Genomic DNA, 16,707 nt, shown 5'->3' with positions numbered 1-16,707 from the left:
GTAAAATATATTTTTCTATTTTACCTGAATGTGATACTCCTTTTTAAAAAATTTTATTTATTTATTTAAAAGAGAGCGAGAGAGCAGGGGGAGGGGCAGAGGGAGAGAGAATCTCCAGCAGACTCTCCACTGAGCACAGAGCCCAAGGAGGGGCTCGATCTCATGACCCTGAGATCATGACCTGAGCTGAAACCAAGAGTCAGACGCTCGACCAGCTGAGCCACCCGGGCGACACAGGTGGCATTCATTTGTAAGCAAGGTCTAGTATCGGTAAATTAATTTAAAAGGTTTAACCTAACAACAGCTGTCCTAAACTTGTTTGTACTATATCCCTTAACATCTGTCTAAAATTAATATCAGAATATTCTAGGCTTTGATGACAGGTAATTCTCTGAAACTTTCTGCTGCCACAGCACCTAACAATTCTATGCTATGGTGCTTACTCCAGGTTGAGTGCTGTAGATTTGTTCTATTCCTACTTCAGGGAACAACTGAATAAGAAATGGCAGTTGCATTTTAAATTGAGGTAACATTTAGAAATGATTTAAGAAACTTGATTAATGACAACACAGACTTTTAAGATTCAATCATTAGGAGGCTTGTTTTTACCTTTTTCGTGTTTGAAGCAAGTTCTAAATAATGTTCCATCAACCTGTTATAAAGCATTTATAAATGGCATTGCATAGAATTATTTACATGTCTCTTGAACATGATAAAACACTTCTTATAATAAATTATTATGGAAAAGGCAGTGCTATTAATCATTCATTAAATGTTAATAACATTTGTCAATGTTTATTTCCCTTAAAGTGGCAAGAAAAATAGGTATTTCATATTGAAAAATATCAACTGAAATAAGGATTTTATTTTTTTTCCAGATTTGACTCTAGACTGAAACAGATTTTTACCTTTTAAAAAATTCTAGTTACTGACATTAGTATAAATGAAAAGAACATGTTTGCACGTTTTGTGATACACAGTCTCTACAGTAAAGAAGAGCTCTCTGAGAATATAATACATAAGGAAAAAATTAAAGTTGGATCATGCGCTCTAATTTTATTTATTTTTTCATGCACTATAATTTTAAAACATCCTTTGTATTCTTTAACAAGGAAAGGGTCTCTAAATACTTATTCACACTCTTATTTAGTGTATTTATGCCATCTTCTGGTGATGATCAGTTAGGTTGGAAATATTCAAATTAATAGGTCCCGATAGTATCAAAATACTTTGGTATTTTCACACCAAGGAGAACCTGGAAGAAAAGCCAAATTAAGACCAGACTTAACAAAAGAGCCTCGTTTTGAACTGTGCTTTGTTGAGTTTAGAACTTCGGGAATATAGAACTATGTATGTTTGGCCTCCTTTTCATGACACATACTTCATGACAGAAGTAAAGACTTCATGGAAATATACTGAGTTTCACAGAGAGGTTTCTCTGTAGAAGTCCTCAAACTGAAAACAGCCAAATTGCACCTTATAAACCAGATGACCTAGATTCATATTTTCCTCTGTGTTTACTTCCCTTTGATTATCCTCCAACTCAGGTCTTTTAAAGCTCTTTTCAGTGGAAAACTCAAGGGGTTCCAAAAACCCTCTTTGAGAAGGGTAGGCATTAAGATTCCTGATTCTGCTTCATCTGGAACAGCTCCATGTTAATTGAATTTTTTTTAAATGTCAAACTGAAACCACTACTTTAACCTTTAATAAAGTCAATAGTGCTGTGAGATGTCTAGAGATGAGTTTTGTAGCTATTAGGGAGTTTCTCTAATTGTCTCTCTTCCAACCTCCATTTTAACCCCCAACCAAGATGGTGGTCTCTATAGTAACTAGCAAGAAACACAGAGAAAATGAATTTCAGGAAACATTTTGGGGCTTTGAGGTACAATGGTGATTGCCCTCTGGGAAATTCTCATTCCATTACTCTTGGGTGTTTTATTTTAATAGGAAGGTCATAGTTTTCTTCCCTAACTTAATTGTTCTTCTAAGAGTTGCAGACATGGCTGGCAAAATAAGTTGGAAGTATGGAGAGGTGAAGTGAAGTTTACAGTACATTCATTCTGGATTAATAGAACTATAAATTTATTTCCTCAAGGTAGATGTTTATGAGTTGGAAAAGCCGTCATTAACACACCTTCAGATAGGCACAGAACCAACTGATTGGTGAAATATGTATGAAATTTTAAAGTATCTATAAGCACAAGGTCTTCTTGATTACTATATGGTATAATAAATACCTCAGTTCTTGGTTTAACATTATTTAATTAATTTTGTAATCTTTTTATAAAGATAGATATATTTGATATGATTTTATTCAATAAAACATCCAAAATAACATATTTTTATTATGAAAAATTTAAGCATTGTTATTGAGTGCTTACTAATTTCTAGGCAATACACTAGGTACTTTATATACATTATTGCATTTAATTATTTTTTTTAAAGATTTTATTTATTTATTTATTTGACAGAGAGAGAGATAGTGAGAGAGAGCACAGGCAGGGGGAGAGGGAGAAGCAGGCTTCCCGCCGAGCAGGGAGCCGATGTGGGGCTCAATCCCAGGACCCTGGGATCATGACCCAAGCTGGAGGCAGATGCTTAACTGAGCCACCCAGGTGCCCCTATTGCATTTAATTCTTAAAACAATCCTATTACCTATTATTATATTCACTGTAGGAGTTACATAGATTTGTCAGATTAAGGATCTACCAATTCTCTAGATATGACCATTGATTTTTGATGATAACCAAAGTAATGTAACAACACATATTTGACCACTATCACGTAATTTGCAATATCCTGGCCCATTAGTAGATAGTTTTTTTTTTTCCTCAGTAGGCATAATGGGATATTTTCCTACTGTATTATAAATAAATCTTCCATAAAATATGCATGCTCTGTATTAGAAATGAAGAACAAAAACATAAAATGAACAAACTAAAACACCAAAGTAATCCCATTTTAATTGATCAGACTAATATTTTATAATATTGCTCATACCAATCACTGTCCTCATTTTACATTTGGATGTATACCTTCTAAATATTAATATATAGATAAATATATATTGGTAGCTACATAGAATATGTATAGATTTTAACTAGATCACATTAGTTTTATCACATGATATGCTTTTGAAAACTTAAAGTTAACTTTTCATATATACTGAGAAATTACTTGAAGCCATAATTTCTAGTGATTGTATTCTATCATATTAATTAAATTATCTGTTTTTGAATATTTATTTTCTGATACAGTACTTGATTTCTGCAACCTTAATTTGCAGCCTAAATCCTGTGCTCATAATAAATCTAAAATTTTATATCTGTACAGTGCTGTATATAATGCTCCATGTGTGTATGTTTTCCTCTGTAAAAGATGGTGATTGAATCATATCTAGGTTATCTAGGGTAGTATAGTTTTATTTGAAATGGAATATGATAAACAGTTTATATCATATGTCTTGTTGACTAATCTTAATGGCAAAGTGATCATGGCTTTGAGGTTAAAAATTGTCCTTAGGACTTCAGTTTAATAAGTTAGAGAAGAGAAAAGATGAAAGGAAATTACCAGCTATCATAAACCAACTCAAACACTCTATAATTCCTCCTTAGTCTTTTGATCCATAGCTAAACATACTTCTGTTGATCCAGAATACTTTCTGAATGATGACAAACATATTCAGGTGCTAGTAAGTCTACTTTTATAATCAAGTTTCTTATTTTCATATTGAATTAGTCCTTTAGTATTTTTGAGCACTTTTTTTTTTTTTAGCAGAGTAGATATGTGAGGGACAGAATAACCAGAAGTGAGTACCAACCATCTGTTATACAGTAATAGTTTTAAGGTATTCAGTGATGCCTTATTTAATGGTTTCTAAGTTTGCTTTTTTTGTTTTAGGAAGAAGCTTCGTTACTGACAGAGATATATTGTCATGAGAAAAGAATGGAAAAAGGTGATATGCTGCTTGAGAATGCCTTCACATACACCCGATTGTGTGACACTGTCTACTGCACACCCACTAAAGCCAACTTTAGAGAGAACTGCTAAAGCCAGATGAGGAAGTCAAAACTAATATAAGCCCCATAGCCAATGGTATGTTGACTCCAGATCCTCCTTTTCTGGTTCTGTCAAAAGCACTGACTCGTGTGGAACACTCAAAGCCTAGATGTGCTGTACAGTGTGTGCAGGTAGCCAAAACCAATGAATAGAAATTACTTAACTTTGAGAAGGTTCCATGGGCAGTAATTAAAATCCTGAGATTGAACAGTAATTCTACAGACATTATAACAGTAGTGATAATGACCAAAGTACAAATTAGGATAATATGGTTTCAAGTAGAGGGAAATAAAATTGAGTGATTTAGATGAGGCTAAGTTATGAAAAGCCTCAAAAATTGGATGGAGGGGCACCTGGGTGGCTCAGTTGGTTAAGCGTCTTACTCTTGATTTCGGGTCAGGTCATGATCTCACGGTTGTGAGATCGAGCCCCGTGTTGGGCTCCACGGACAGCTTAAGATTCTCTTTCTCCCTCTCCCTCTGCCCTTCCACTCCCCCTCTCTCTTTCTCTCCCTCCCTCTCTCCAAAAAAAAAAAAAAATTGGATGGAAAAATATAGAAGTGATGCAGCAAACAAAAGGAAGACCTTTAATTTGGCAGAATGAAAATATTTTAGGAAAGATTAATCAAGGATAATAATTTTATCTTTTTTTTAAAAGATTTTATTTCTATGACAGAGAGAGAGACACAGCGAGAGAGGGAACACAAGCAAGGGGAGTGGGAGAGGGAGAAGCAGGCTTCCCGCTGAGCAGGGAGCCTGATGTGGGACTTGATCCCAGGACCCTGGGATCATGACCTGAGCCAAAGGCAGACGCTTAACGACTGAGCCACCCAGGTGCCCCAATTATTTTATCTTTTAGTTCCTAGAAACTAAATGAAATATTGAATTACATAATGAATTAAGAACATCTTATATTATCAAGTAAGTTCACTTAATAGAGCATAGAAGCAGCCTATATAGCATGTTTGATATTCAGTGGTTGATAAAACGATGAGTTAAATCAGTCTTCAATCAAATAACAGCTTTAAGCACATGAAAATAAGAAATCACAAAGTAAATCATTCAAAAGGGGCAGATTAGGAAAAACATGAATTAATAGAGTATAAGCTGTCCTAAAAATTAGGAATCTTATCTAGTTTCTACCACCATCTGAAACAGCTTTTCTTAATTCATTGGGCCTCATGGACCTACCATGGAAAATGAGGTAACTGGAAATCATTATCTTGAAAGTTTCACCTTGCAGTATTAGTGTATTTCACCAATTCTAAGATGCACACTTTCCACATTTTAACTTCTCTGAAATCAGGACATGTCTGTATCTTCCAATTGCCCCTGTCGGGCTAGCAGTTATGTTGTATTTGTTGTTGCCTGCTCACATGCACTCTTGGTCGTAGGTTTTAATACCATTTCAGCTGAATTATGTTACTAAACATGTTGAGTTTCATTGCTTTACAATTTTATCCATAATTACAGTATCATTTGTTTTGGAATATAGAATTACTTAGCCATGAAAATACAGCACTAGGGCACAAATTTAATGCTATTAAAGCAAATATTTATCATTGGGGGAGTGAACACAATTTCATGGTTTTGTGCAAAGACATACAAAAATGCTTCATGAGACCTAAGAAAGTCCCATCATGAAGAGACATTGCTGTTGTAGGTTTTGTTACATTCTTTTGGAATTACCTCATATACTCCAAGCGATGTCACTTGAGGCAAGAGAAATTTCCAAATCTCTTGGAAATAGAAAACTTCAAAGCAAAAAAAAAAAAAAAAAAAAAAAAGCCGGTATGACCAGATCATGTGTCAGGCAGGACTTTCATTCAAGCAATATATCATAATTTCATTTGTGATCTATTTCTTCCTTGTTTTAGTGAGCCTTATAATTGAGGCTGTTTTAGATCTGAAGAAACTCAATTTGTGATTCTAAGCAGCCAAATTGATTTTTCAAATTTCAAGCATTATCTCACATATTTTTTTAAAGAAGATTTTATTTATTTATTTGACAGAGAGAGACACAGCGAGAGAGGGAACACAAGCAGAGGGAGTGGGAGAGGGAGAAGCAGGCTTCCCGCTGAGCGGGGAGCCCGACGCAGGGCTTGATCCCAGGACCCAGGGATCACGACCTGAGCTGAAGGCAGACGCTTAACCGACTGAGCCACCCAGGCGCCCCTCTCTCACATATTTTATTCACAGGTATGATTCCAGATCTCTTATGTAGTTGACTTTTAAGTTATGCGGAGTCTTAAAAAATTGCTTTAAATGCACAACAGATTGGAAAAACAATTCCATTTTTTGGGGGGAGGAATATAAATTTAGTTTCTACTTTATAATGTTTGCATACAACTAGCTATAGAACCAACATTACACCCAATTTTGTACTTGTAATATCACAAGGAACTTACAAGCAAACTCTCAACAGAGGGACTGAACCACTGTGGATCATTTGTTGAGCTGCGCTGACAGCTGGGAATCATTAACAAGAAAGATTTTCTGCCCTTCATTCAGTTGTAATTATCATACACAAAAAGTTACGATCAGAGGCTAAATGTCATCCCTTCATCAACAATCTTGAGAATTTCTGTAACTTTCAATCAGTTTTCAGATTCCAAATGAGAAATCCCAGATTACCCAGAGTAGAGGAGGCCAGGGTAAAGGAGGCACAGTCCTTACCTACATACACTACACAGAAGGCTTAGACAGCGAAAACCTGCTTTCCGACGTATATGTTTTTTAAATAGCCAACTCTGCAACATTTTCCCCAAGAGTTGCTTTTCTGGGCTTTGTGCGTCTGTTATTTTTCTTCATGGGTACAGCAGTGTTTTGCAATTATTGGCCATCTTTTACTCCTGATTTCCCTTGTAGAAGATTGATTAGCACAATCAGTCACTGGAAAGCAATTTTCATCACCAAAGGCAGCTTCTTTTCTCTCCTGATTAGCAGCCCTGCTGCAAGTTACTCAGCAAAAATAGATAATCCGCAAGAACACTGCCAGACGAACATTCTGATAAGAAACAGAGGGTTGAACCTGAATATTGCTGACAGTATCCCAGGTAGACACATGATCAATGAAGGCTTGCTGCCTCCTGTTTTTGTGATACTCCTCTTTTATTTAGAGAACTGGGCCTTCAGGACTGGTTTTTGTTTTTCTCGCTTCCATATGAATCTGTGCATCTTTGAGGACACACATCTGCCCGTGATCTGTGTGAAGAGAGGGAGGATGCCTATCACATATCACTATCACAAACTGATGATTCCTTATTTCTGTATGTATGCTGTCAGCCACACTAAATGCAGTTATCTGTCTGAAGGAATAAATCAAATGAAATTCAAGTGAACCAGATAATTGTTTATTCCTTTAAATGATGTCCTGTTATGTAATAAATATTAGCTCTTCATTTTAGGGAGGAAAAATGTGTGTTGTCAGAAGGAGGAAAGAGGAAGTTCAACAGTTGTTTCCTCTGATTCTGGATTTACCTCTGGATTACTGGATTTAGTGATTCTGGATGTACGTATTAGTAGTAGGCCCATGTAATAGCTGTGTGGCTTTGGGCAAGGGAATTAACATTTCTGAATCTTCATTCTCTCATCTGTAAAATGAGGGCGACCTTGTTCAGCATTTGAGGTAATGTATAAAAAAAGGCCCAACTCATAGTAGCTTCTCAGTAAATGATAGCTTTTTATTACCTGCATCTATATCTATCTACCTATCTATTTATTTAGGCATCTAGATAGGTAGGAAGATCAAATAACATAGAAGACTAAGTTGGAGCTGTACTTCTCTGCCCTTACCTGGAGGTGAAAGAGGTAGAGAATCCTCATCTAAACATTTAACTTCAACAGAGTTTTAGCTCACACAGTTCTGAAATACCAAGTTGCCCAAACAGTGCTGCATCAGATGAAAAAACAATCTGGCCATCCAAATCCAGATGGAGAGCCATTTCATTTTTTAAACTTTAGTCTCTAAAGAAATGGCCATGTATGTTTACATAGACTCTTTCCAAAAAAGGTCTTAGATCTAATTTGTGTAATATGTCCCCAATCATAGCATCTTCTAGATTTATGAAAATAAATGCCATCCACTGTTGTTTTTGGATCTCTTCTTCATGAACTACAGAGTGATCGCCTTAAAATGTCAAGTGGATCATGCTAACACGTCCCCAGAACTTTTCAAGGATTTCCCGTTATACTGAAAATACTATTTTGAATCCTTTGGGAGCTGACCTTTGCCTTCCTCTGCACGCTCTTTGCGCTCATTGCCCTGCCAACGCTCTGTCTATACTACTCCCTCCTGACCTTCTTTCCTTCCTTCCAACACCCAAAGTTCTTACCTTAGGGACTTGGTGCATCTTCCTCTTTGCCCTTTCCATACCTGGCTTCTTCTCATCCTTGAGGACATGCTGTACACGATTACTTTTCAGAGAGGCCTTCCTTGAGTTTTCATTTGAAATTAGGTTCCCTGTACACTTTAACAATACAAATTTACACTTTATACCACACTCCTCATGGCTCTTCTCTGTGTCTATTTATGTGATAACGTGTTTCCTCAAGACAAGTAAATATGTCTGTATATGGGCTTTATCTGTTTCACTCAACACAGTGTCCTTAGAGCTGAGCACAGTGCCAACATTTCTCAAAACAGATGAATTAATGCTGTCGCAACTCTCCTTTAAACAGGACAAATTCAGTCAATGGATCTGTTAAAAATAAATATATATTTCTCCCCTTCCTAGGGTCTCCTGTCCATATGGCTTTGTTCTGATATTTTTCTTGTTCAGGCGGTTATAAATGGTTGTTATAGAAACTGATATTAATAATCTCTGAAATGTTTTCTATAATAGAGTAAGAAGATAACGTCATTAGGGGAATATAGTTTAATTGATGAGTAGAGGAATTCAGGAAATGTCAAGAGGCCAGAGTGCTACTTGGGGTTGTGGAATCGGGGAGAAATCTCCTATACCTAGGTGATCAATGGATTTGAAGGATAAGTATATCCAACATGCAATTTAAATTTACTTGATATACCATGCTTATACATTATTCAGTAGAATGCTGTTTAAAATCATATCCTATTCACTTTTGACTTGGGGCCTTAAGGAGTATGCATCTCATATTAAGTTTTCCCTTAGGGTAGAGGAAAAGGAACAATCCTGAGACACAAAGTAGAGGATAAGAATTAATTTAAGGCAGACAACCAGAGCAGGAGATGTCCCTCTTCTCTAACATCTCTACCAGGAATTTACAAAAATCCTTGATGGGACATTGGACTATCTCCAAGGAGTTGAAACCGATATTATGTAGATTTTTTTTGAAGGCCCTAGACTGTGTCTCTAACAAAGAGCTTAGGGTTGTTAAGCTTAAGGGCATCATATAGTTGATCCAGGGCTACAAGTATAACTTCTTAAAAATAAGCTTCAGATATTGATGTTAGTAATATTCTCTAGGAATTATTCAATGATTCAGTTAACACTGTGTCATCTCTGCCATAAAATATCCCATAAGCCCATTAAAACCACATGAAAACGTATGTAAAAAATCACTTTGGTTCTTAATGCTTTACAGTTTTCCAGGCTCTAGGAAGGCAGCTTTCTGTATCTGTTATAACATTTTGTAACTGTAACTTAAAAAGTACTATATGTATGCAATGAGATAGACAATGAAATGCTTTTGAATTGCACACACACACATACATATACACTCAATAGATGGAGATAGAGATATACACATATCTATACATGCATATATACAGTATATTTTATCTATATCAAAATATATCTAGTGGAAATATTACAAATGATTTCCCAAGATAACTTCTAAATGTATAGATAGTAAAACCTATCATTAAACTTATCTAACTATTTAAAATAAAATCTAAATCTCTAGCTCTTTAATGTTTGTTCTAAATTAATAACTCCAAGCTATTATTTTTATGTTCTTAACATTGAAAATACTATATACTTTTGTCACAGAAAATTAGAAATACTGAGCACAGTTAAATATAGTCACAATCCCAATTCCTTTAATGCTGAACATTTAGCATATTTCATCCCTGAATTTTTCTCCGTAAGCTTGGTATTGGTTGTTGCTGCTGTTTCTTCCTCCCTCCTCCCCCCTCCCTCCCTCCTTCTCTTTCTTTTTCTTTCTCTCTTTCTTTCTTTCTTTCTTTCTTTCTTTCTTTCTTTCTTTCTTTCTTTCTTTCTTCTTCCAAATTTGTTATCTTCAAAATGTGTTTTTAATGAGGGAATATATCTTCTGTTTACAATATAGTTCCTGAAAAATAAAAGGAGCCTAGATACTTCAAGGCAAAACAAACTCCACTCATGAGATACTACATACATCATGTGAAAGCAACAATCTGATCTCTAGGTTATGAAAACTAGAATTAAAAAGTCACTACACAGAAAATGTCCAACTTTCCTGCTTGGCAAAGCTTGGGTGCAATTCCGTGAAATGTTTAATAAGCTGAATTTTCCCCATTGTGTCAACAAAATGACAATACTGAAATCTGTGCTTGGCAGTTTCGATCTAAATCCATAGCTACACGAAACACCAGATACTGCATCACACCTGTTAGTATAACAATATTTTCTTAGGGAGTGGGAGGGAAAGCAAAGTGACTACAGAGAATGAAAATGTGGGAAGAAGAAATAGTGTCTACTAGATAACATAAATTAATGGGGAAAAGAAAGCCTCAGTGCATCTCCTAAGGGTGTTAAGACTATACTCCAACTTTGGAACATTAATTTAGAAAGATAGAGGAAGGGGCGCCTGGGTGGCTCAGTTGGTTAAGTGTCTGCCTTCGGCTTAGGTCATGGCCTCGGGTCATGATCTCAGGGTCCTGGGATGGAGCCCTGCATCAGGCTCCCTGCTTGGTGGGGAGCCTGCTTGTCCCTCTCCCTCTGCCCCTCCGCCTGCTCATGCTTGCTCTCTCTCTCTGTCTCAAATAAATAAATAAAATCTTTAAAAAATTAAAAAAAGAGAAAGAGGAAGGGTTTGAATAATTGCAATTTAACATGAGAAGTGCATATATGATAGTATAGAGCTCAGTGGAGGATTCATAAAACATGTTTGGAAAAATCTGTTCATTTTCTTTGTCCAGATTAAGAAAGAGTAACTAGGTTTATCAATATCTGACATCCTTCATATACTGTTGTTAGCAAATTAATAATAGCACTCCTGCCTCTGCACTTACTAATTAGGACTTTTGAACAAATGTGGATTAGCCCAGTGAGGGAGGTCACCAAATAAACCTAAACCTTTTCTTTTTCAGTCATGTTAACCTTGTCCACTCTATTCTCTTTTTTAGCACTTGAAGACAACTGGTTGAGTTGGCAGATACTGTTTATGGATCCCTGAAGTTGTTGACAGGTAAATCTCAATTTTATTGAATCCTTGATAGTAGGAATGGGATTTGCAGGCTGACCAAGGATATTGGAAAGGTCCATACTAGGGGTTTTCTGAGGGGCCAACAGAGAAGCCCCTTAGTTTCTAGTTGAGTTGTAATTTTCTTCATATAAAGTTGTTCATTTATTTCTGTTTTCTCATGTCCACTCAAAACAAGACTGTTAGCTTCTTTACTTGTTTTATTCTTTTCTGTTTTGGTTTTCTTGGGATGCTCTTCTTTATTTGGTGAGGATGTCCTCTTGACTCCTACTATAGGATTAGGTCATTTTGCTGCTACATTCCTTGAAGGTCTAAGTGGTTGGTTTACAAGACATGTTGAAGAATGGACTCTAGGGACTGTAGGCTTTGGTCATGGAGAAGTGGTTGGTTGTGTGGCACTTTACGACATGCTTATACTCGATGTACCCCCTGAACTTTCACTGGCATTTACTTGTGGAACAGAAACTTCACTAGCCTGTGTGTTGGTCACGCATGTTGTTGTTACAATTGGAGCAGGACTGTTACTGTCCCAGGAGGTGTCAGAACAAGTTAGTGGACCCGTCTTCAGAGCACTAGAAGGTTAAGGCATAGGCATGAAGTTATCACTGTCCACTGAGAAGTAGAGGCTGCAGTCACTCAGCCATGTCAATCTGACACCTTCTGTTGAATGATTTTACCTTTTCTGAGGCCCACGATTAGGTAGTTGTTGAAGCTGATTTGTTTCGACATGCGCTACAGCAACTTTCACATAAACTTCAAATAGTTTGCTACTTATTGCATGCCTATAAACTGTATTTGTGAAAGACTGAATATCACAGGGGAAAGTAACATTGAAGTTATCAGAGTTTTTTGTTTTTTTAGACACTAAGTCAGTCACCTCTACTGTATGAAATTCTTTCGTATTCTTTCTCATTCTCCTTTTAATTCTTACTGTGGAACAGTTTTCTCCCTGCCCCTGGATGAAATTCCTACATGCCCTCTAGTTTTTCCAGTCCCTCCTAAACAATGATAAAAAAAAAAAAAAATTAATCTCTTTAAAGCACTGACAAGTTCAATTTCATCTCATGACTTAACTCCAATCTAGTGTAGTGGTATTTCAATGGCCAAACTTACTTAAAGTTTTCTCCCTCCTAAGCACAGAGCTTCTTGAGTATTGGAAGCCTATAACAGGAAAGGACAGAACTAGTAGAGTCTTCTCTTTGTTGTTTGCTGATTACTATATGGCTGACCCCAGGGCAATGGTGAAAAGGACATGAGCTTAAGTGGCTAGACCAGTTGGAATCTGGTGTTGGGGCACTTTGGTGATAGTAGTTTTCCAATGATGCCTCTTCCCTTCCCAAGGGGTACATTTACAGGGTCCTTAGCAATATTCCTATTGGAGACCCCCCCCGCACTGCAACTCCTTGGTGGGAGGAATGCCTTTTGTCTGGCTGGCTGTATCCAACTTCACCCTTGGCCTTTAGGCCTTCAGCTATTTATAACTGGGGTCCCTATGTATCTCCAGTCAGTCATCTGGGTCCAAGTTAATATTGATAAAACCCATATTGGATCCCTTTTTTTTTTAGTTCATATTTGGTCCCCAGGAACCTGCACCTCTGCTCAACCTTTGTTGGAAGAGGAGCTGGCTCCCGGGGCAGTCCTCTACTCTGCCAGGAACGAGAGGCCGTACCAGCCATAGAGCTTGCCTTTAGTACTAGTAGACAGAAGTCAGAGCTTGTCCTCTTGTTCCTTGAGCTCTTGGAAAGCATACTTGAAGATTTTCTTATAGATCTCAAAGCTCCTCTCACTTTAGGTGAGGGAAGGTGAAGCACAGCATGGTTAAATATTTCTTGAAATAAATCCTCTCACCACTACACCCCCCCCCCATACTCCCACCAGAGTGGGTAAAGTGAAAAAGAAAATACCAAGTGTTAGTAAATATGGGGAACCACTGGAACTTTCATATACTACTGGTGGAAGTATAGATCAGTATAATAACTAGAAAATGCTTTGGCATTATATACTCTAGCTGAACATATCTATTCTCTATGACCTAGCAATTCCACTCTTGAGGCATATATCTAGCAGACATGCATGCGTATGTTCAACAAAAGTATGTGCATAGAAGCTTTATGTTGTACATACATACACAACAGCACACACCAATATATCAAAAACACAATATTGAGCAGATGAAGCCAGGCACAAGAGTATATATACTGTATGACACTACATAAAATCCTTAACATAGGTCAAGTTACTCTATGTTATGTTGACAGTCAAGAATGGTGAGGTGATTGGCTGGAAGAAGCTTGAAGGAGGGATTCACAGTGCTGGTAATACTCTGTTTCCTGATCTGATGCTAGCATTCTGGGCAAACTGAGTTTCATAAGATTTTATTGAGCTGAACACTTAACAATACATGCACTTCTCTTTCAGATATAATACTTGAGTAAGAATTGTAAAGCAAAACAAAACCAAAGCAAGCCAACGGAAATTAAATTGTCTTGACTTTTTAATCTCACCCTTTTATCTGAACTGGAGATAAGTGGTCTGTTAATTGTGTCACACTCAGCATTGGGCCACCCTCTTTGCAAATCCCCTTGGCTTAGATTGCATGGTTACCAGGCAACTATTGTTCTCTTCTCAGCCTTTGTGGCCTCTTTCTGAGCCTACAGGAAGAACTGCATTTATCATCCTGTCACATAAATGATATGCTTGGTACAAAGCTATCAGAAACTTGGGGACCCAAACGAAGGCTCTGCACATGCTCATTGGCACGTACTGTAGGTCACAGGGTGCCCAAAGCCTTAAAACAATAAAACCTTGCCAAATGGGACCCGAAGTAACAATGTTTCTACATTAGCCTCAAGGGTCACAATTCCAGACTCATTCTGCCCAGATCTTTTGCTAATATCTCTATTAATTCACATGGGATATGGATTGACACAGCGACGAAACAATTGGGAGGACTTTGTGGAAAATGTGTCAGAGGGGAAAAGAGATTTACGCCATTAGTCTTTGTTAATTCTTTTATCATGATGCAGGCAGGCGCTCTGAAATGAGCAAATATTTAAGGTTCTTTGAGTCAGATTGTTCTTTCTCATATCCACACACATACTCTGGACCCAAAAGAGGCTACACCGATTCAAGCAACGCCCAAGTAGCAGGATATTTGGATAGACTCTCTGAAACTGAATTACTAGTCACAGGCATGAAGATTATCATGTTTAAAGATGCACACTGACAGATTGTTTTCTATCTGGGCAACGTCACTAGCAACACACGGTATTATCAAATTTCCTACATCTCCGTCGACACTAGGTAATGTTATTTACTTAAATATCTGCATATGTTATATGTATATATGCATATATGTGTATGTACCCACATATCTGTGATGGAACTTTCATAGGTGGAAATGGCCTTTCTGACATTTTAAATTTAAAGAGAGAGAAAGCATATTGGCCATCATTTTACGTCCTACTTTTTAGGAAAAATCTTTTCAGCACAAAATGACCATTTTATTAGTTGCTGTTATTCTAACAAAATATAAAACTGAGCTTCTGATCAATCTCTAGCAAAGAAACTCTATAAAGGGACATAAGGACAATGGTCTCAGCTTCCTCAATTAGTTTAAAAATTGACAATTACATTAATCTCAGAGGACCTTGATAGATACTATCTGAAATGGTATTCATTCTTTTGTTCAGAGCATTGTCTAGTGCCAAGCTAATGCCAGAGTAAATTATTAGCAATTATTTTTCTCTCTTTCAGTAGCTGGAATATGGAGCAATTCCTGTGGGTTTTTTTTTTTTTTTGTATGCAGTTTATTATAACACATGTTGTAATTTCAGAACATATTCTCTTATAACTATCTGAAATTATTATTATCATGATTTATGAGACCATTTCTGAATGGGAAAATTTCTTCAGATATACCAAGGAAAATAATTGGGCTCTTAGAATTTTCTATTTTAGTATATTATGAAGCAATAAGACACTTGCTTTATAAAACTTGCTTATAATCTTATAATGCTATTTCAAAATGCTTCATACTTTAAGAGAAGCTAGATTATTATAATAGAGCTAATGATTATTCTGTGTTAGTGCTAACATCCTTACTCATATTTTCATACTCTATAAAATACCAATTTTTTTTTTTTAAGATTTTATTTATTTATTTGACAGAGAATGAGAGAGCACATGAGAGGGGGGAGGGTCAGAGGGAGAAGCAGACTCCCTGCCAAGCAGGGAGCCCGATGCGGGACTCGATCCAGGGACTCCAGGATCATGACCTGAGCCGAAGGCAGTCGCTTAACCAACTGAGCCACCCAGGCACCCCTAAAATACCAATTTTTAAGAGCTTTTTTGAGGTACACTTACATACCATACAATCCACCCATTTTAAGAGTACAGTTGTTTTTTAGTAAATTATAGAGTTGTGCAACCATAACCACAATCTGAAATATTCCCATTTGCTCAGTTAAATTCACTCCACTGTCCTATCCTCAGTCTTTGGCAAAGACCAATCTGTTCTCTGTCTCTATAGATTTGCCTTTTCTGGATATTTCATATAAGTGAAATCATATGTGGTCTTTTGTATTGGCTTCTTGTACTTAGCTGTTCTTTCAAAGACTCATCTCTGTTGTAGCATGTAGCAGTAACTACTTTTTTGTTGCTCAATAATCTGTTTTTTGTGTATACCAAGTTTTATTTATACATTTATCAATTGGTGAACATTTGGGTTATCTTTAGTTTTTGACTATAATATACAATGCTGCTATGAACATTTATGTTTAAGTCTCTGTGTGGACATGTGTTTGGGTAGATACTTAGGAGTGAATTTGCTGGGTTGTATGCTAAATTACTCCATCCAGTATCACAACTCAGATAGCTGTGATGTTGGCCTTCCTTGATTGTTTGCCACCAAGATAGCTATTGTTTCAGACAAAGTCCCTGCATGTGGGTTACCAGATCGGGTCAACTTCCACTGGCAGTAAAGCTCCTGAGTTTCATGGCTTGCCCACCTTAGTAGAACTACCATCCAGAATGAGCTTAACCCCAAGGGGACAGGGGAAAAAAGGGAGCAGGTACAGCTAAAAATGCCATAGACTGACACTATTCATACCTGAAGCCTGAATTTCAGCAGGTTTTCAAACTTCTCAGATTGTTATATGCCTTTGGTCAATTTCCAATGTTGGAATGTAACTGTTTTGACAATTTTGTCCAGTTGTGTGATTGTGTATTGAGGTAGAGGATTTGCCAGTCCCCTTACTCCACC

At 36.9% G+C, this 16,707-nt stretch overlaps 1 long non-coding RNA gene and 1 pseudogene across 1 annotated transcript in view; one reads left to right on the top strand and one right to left on the bottom strand.

Moving 5' to 3' along the window:
- The first annotated feature begins 6,053 nt into the window (after positions 1-6,053).
- LOC145717875 (uncharacterized) overlaps positions 6,054-16,707 on the top strand; it is a 117,772-nt gene continuing 107,118 nt past the window's right edge. The window contains exons 1-3 of the long non-coding RNA XR_014141363.1: positions 6,054-6,257; positions 7,466-7,569; positions 11,368-11,429. This is a non-coding gene — a long non-coding RNA (uncharacterized LOC145717875). The remainder of the gene's footprint in view (positions 6,258-7,465; positions 7,570-11,367; positions 11,430-16,707) is intronic.
- LOC115938003 (poly(A) polymerase alpha pseudogene) lies at positions 11,441-12,357 on the bottom strand (annotated as a pseudogene).

This window comes from Leptonychotes weddellii, chromosome X, assembly GCF_054177405.1.
Source record: "Leptonychotes weddellii isolate Sample4059 chromosome X, ASM5417740v2, whole genome shotgun sequence".
Lineage (NCBI taxonomy): Eukaryota > Metazoa > Chordata > Mammalia > Carnivora > Phocidae > Leptonychotes > Leptonychotes weddellii.
Note: the sequence above shows the minus strand (reverse complement) of the source record. Positions and strands in the feature narration are given on the sequence as shown.